Source organism: Apis florea, unplaced genomic scaffold (assembly GCF_048593485.1).
Source record: "Apis florea isolate Af1SG1 unplaced genomic scaffold, ASM4859348v1 contig_3802_pilon, whole genome shotgun sequence".
NCBI classification, from domain to species: Eukaryota; Metazoa; Arthropoda; class Insecta; order Hymenoptera; family Apidae; genus Apis; species Apis florea.
In genome coordinates this window covers 1,300,882-1,305,020 of record NW_028256863.1, presented here as the reverse complement: position 1 = coordinate 1,305,020, position 4,139 = coordinate 1,300,882, and the positions used below count along the sequence as shown (strand labels likewise).

General features: G+C 33.9%; 1 long non-coding RNA gene across 1 annotated transcript; it reads right to left on the bottom strand.

Moving 5' to 3' along the window:
- Positions 1 to 247: 247 nt before the first annotated feature.
- LOC147656162 (uncharacterized) lies at positions 248 to 1,481 on the bottom strand. Its single transcript, XR_015294937.1, has 5 exons — positions 1,210 to 1,481; positions 903 to 1,121; positions 710 to 829; positions 607 to 632; positions 248 to 452 (listed from the first exon to the last, which is right to left on the bottom strand). It is a non-coding gene; the product is annotated as an uncharacterized LOC147656162 (long non-coding RNA).
- Between the last annotated feature and the right edge of the window lie 2,658 nt (positions 1,482 to 4,139).

The following is a 4,139-nucleotide window of genomic DNA, read 5'->3' as shown; positions in this document are numbered from 1 at the left end:
CTTTTTTTCTCTTGCACTTTTCAGATTATACGCTTTTATGAATGTTCTCGGTTGAAAACGCGTGAGAAAGTCGTAAGGAGGAGGAGATTTTTTTTAGAATTTTTTTTTTTTAGAATTTTCTCGGTTGGAATCTTTTGAAAGTTTTTTTTTTTTTTTTTTTCTTTTTTCGAAATGCTCTCGAAAGTTGGAAGAATAGCGTAAAAAATTTGTGAATATACGATATCGATACAGATATTGTACACTGATATGGAGTGGATAGTACACGTATACATTCAAGTGAAAAAAGTTTATGTTTACAAGAGTGAGATTAATGAACGAGCAACGAATGCACGAGTACAATCGATAAAGTGGAAATTCATCCGGGAGTTTAGCTGCGTGGTGGCCGATTGGGAAAGTTCATTCCCGGGTTTCAGAATTGTGGCTGGTCTTTTTCCCCTGGCTATCTGGTTCCACTCAAATAATAATAATGTAGCTTAATTACACGAGGACAAGTCGATATGTTGGCGATACAAATATTTAGAGGGTGGACGAAGAGTCCACCGGTGGAACCGATGTTATTAGTAAATTAACCGACATCAAAGAAAATGGTAGCCAGTGGTCACTTACTCTGCTAATGGAAAGCGTGCATCCTCCTACGTGAGATATCTATAGATGTACTTACGTATATACGCGCGTATAAATACATTTCTATATTTCAGTTATGCCGTACTTGTTATCGTTATGAACGTGGAATATTACCGTGGCTCCTCGAAGGGGCCGTCCAGAATACCAATCACTCGTTAGTAGTAATACGTGTATAATATTTATCCCACTTATCGAATTCGTTCGTCTGTAAAATTAAATCTTTTTATTTTCTTTTCAACTTAAATAATATCGTTCGATTAAAGAAAGAAAAGTAATACTTTGAAAAGTGTTTTTTCAATATCTTTCAATATCACGATATATACTTGATTTCGTTAGAGAAATATACGTTTTTTCGTATCGTAATATCACTAGGCTCGACATAACCTCTATTTCGTGCGTAGTTATTTTTTCTCTCTCTCACTCTCTCTCCGCGTCGTGATCATTTTCTCCGTGTTAGATAATAAATATAACTGGATATACATTGGTTCACTGGTTTTCTGCAAAACTTGAAGGTTATGAAATCGAACGAATATGTAAACATTGTCCCGGGTATCGTATTATGAATGAAGCAATTAATATAGAGACAGTTTTCACTGAAGTAAGATGTGTTTATCGTGCTAGTGGTTATTATGAAACGTCGTGCAATATCCATTCTTCGAACTCGTTCGACGATCCACGATAAGAAGTATTCACACCTTTATCGAATCGAGAGGTGGTCAGTTCGAGCAATTTCTTCGAAGGTAAGAAAACATAAAAACGATACGTAACAAACTGTGACATGAAAACAAGATCGTATCGGGAATCGTGTGTTTACATGCGTGGATTTTTTTTCAGATTTTCGTGTCCTGAATTCATCTGTAATATATTGATTATGAATGTATTCATTTGTAATCATCAATTTTCTTAAAGAATATCTTCGCGTGTGTTTATTATATTTTTAGCGATCGGAACAATTCCATAATCGTACATATATTCTTTAACAAATCTCTCTTGATACACTCAAATATGGCGGAAAATAATCGTCGAATAGATTTTTCCTATTAATCGTAAAAATAATTAGCACATTTTTACGATATCATAGATCAAAATTACACACATTCCGATTTGTTGTGATCCACATTTCGAAATTCCATATTTATTTACTGCTAAGAAAATATTTTTTCTATACACTTTTAAACTTTTTTAAAATATAATTATCAAAATTAAATCTCATCTGATTTAATTCGGTTTCAAAATTCGAAAATCGATTCGTTGAAAAAAGTTTTCTTATTTTTTTTCGAAATTCCTCTTCTTTCTCGTCACGTTCACAACTGATTCCCATATTTCGAAATTCTGATTTATAATTAAGAAAAGATATACATATATATAGTTATAAAAATTATATTCCCCATTAAATCTGATCGTTCACTCCAACCTAATCCAATTCCAATTTCATTTCAAAATTCCGACCGATTCATTTATCATTGAGAGGAGAGCGGCTGATTGGGTTAAGAAGAAAAAGATTCTCTCTACGTCCCTCTCCTTCCCGATTTTCCCCGTGTCTCCATCGTTCCTCCACCGCCGGGTCTTAAGGGTGATTTCTTTTCGTTTCTGGCTCCGCCGGACTAAATTTCGCGCGTTAAGCCCTCGGTGTAATCCTGCCCTTAATATTCAAAAACGTGATCGCCCTGCCAAGCGTCCCGTACCAAGGAACAACCCCACCCAAGCGTCGAGGTGCGCTCGGCCAACCGAACCTGGCGAACGGAGGGAAGCTTTTCATATGCTAATTGGCATTCGTCATTTTCTTATGGCGCCGACTTAAGTGTGCTTAAGCGTGCTAACTCCTTTCTCGAACCGTTTCGACTCTCTCTCTCTCTCTCTCTTTCTTTCTCGTGGAAACCGGACTTGTGCCATTTTCCAAATTGGACGCTTTCGGGATCGCTTCTTTGACGTTTTAAAATTTTAACCAACGTGGAATACGAAATTGACCACGTATGAATTGTGTGACGTAGATTTTTTTTTTTTAAATAATTTGCCAATTTTTGAAATTGTAGGATTTAAAACAGTGAAGAAATTTCAAGTAACAATTGCTTTTTTTTTGTAATCGTTTTAATTCGAGTCATAGATGGCGTGAGTGAGAGGACATTTTCTAAATTACTTTCGGGATCGTTTCTTTTAAAATTTTAAAATTTTAACCAGCGTGGAATACGAAATTGACCACGTATGAATTGTGTGACGTAGATTTTTTTTTTATATAATTTGCCAATTTTTGAAATTGTAGGATTTAAGAAGAAATTTCAAGTAACAATTGCTTTTTTTTGAATCGTTTTAATTCGAGTCATAGATGGCGTGAGTGAAAGGACGTTTTCCAAATTGCACGCTTTCCGGATCGCTTCCTCGACGTTTTAAAATTTTAACCAGCGTGGAATACGAAATTGACCATGTATAAGTTGCATGGCGTAGATTTTTTTTAAATAATTTTTGAAATTGTAGGATTTAGGACGGTGAAGAAATTTCAAATGCTAATTTTTTTTTTTGTAATCATTCTAATTCGAGTCGTAGATGGCGTGAATGAGTTACGTATAACAATTGTATAAACGTATCTTTCACTTTTGATCGAATCTAAAGATTTTTCGACTTTTGAAAAAAAGTTTCAGCATTTTTGTTCTTTTTTTTTTTCTTTTCTATAAATTGAATGGAATCGAAATATATTGTCTCATAGATTTCAAAGATTAATTATTTTCTTTTTATCTTAAGTTATCTAAAATGATTACTTGACTCATCGTATCTTTTTTATTGACTGATATATTCGTATTCGTGTGGATTCATAGATTCGTTAATACGTTGCACACTGATAATTTTCTTATTATCTTTAATTCTAGCGAGCTTATCGAAATTGGAAATTCGTAGTTTTAAAGCGAAAATTAACTATTTAATTATTTACAACAATCCTTGAAATTATTTATAATACTACTATTTAAAAACGACATTAAAAATTATACTATCTCAATCAGACAATTATAGTATTTAAAATATATTATAACTTCCATTTCCGAAGTTAAATTTAATCTTAATTATAAAACGCATACTCGCTTAAAAATAAATTTATCCATCGATTTTTTCGCGTCGAAATATCGAAAAAGCTATAGACAAAAATCAACAGAAGAAAAAAAACGTACGATTCGCGAGAAAAATATGAGAAATCGATATTTCTCTCTCTCTCTCTTTCTCTCTCTCTCTCTTAATACAAATTTTACACCGTCGATAAAATCTTTACCTACCCCATCAACATCGATCATCAACATCACTTAAAACATCGAATCCCCTTATTATCTCTTAGATAATCGACACATATAAATGTTACGCCTCGTAAATATATTTTATTTCGTGATACGAGAGGCATTACCGTGTCTCTCCCCATGTGTGCAGCACATGCGTATATTACACCTCTACCTTTATCGAAAGATATCTGAGCGGCGTATCTGTAACAAGATAACGTGCCGTCGACTAAAAGTGCCTCGCCTCACCTGCCTTCC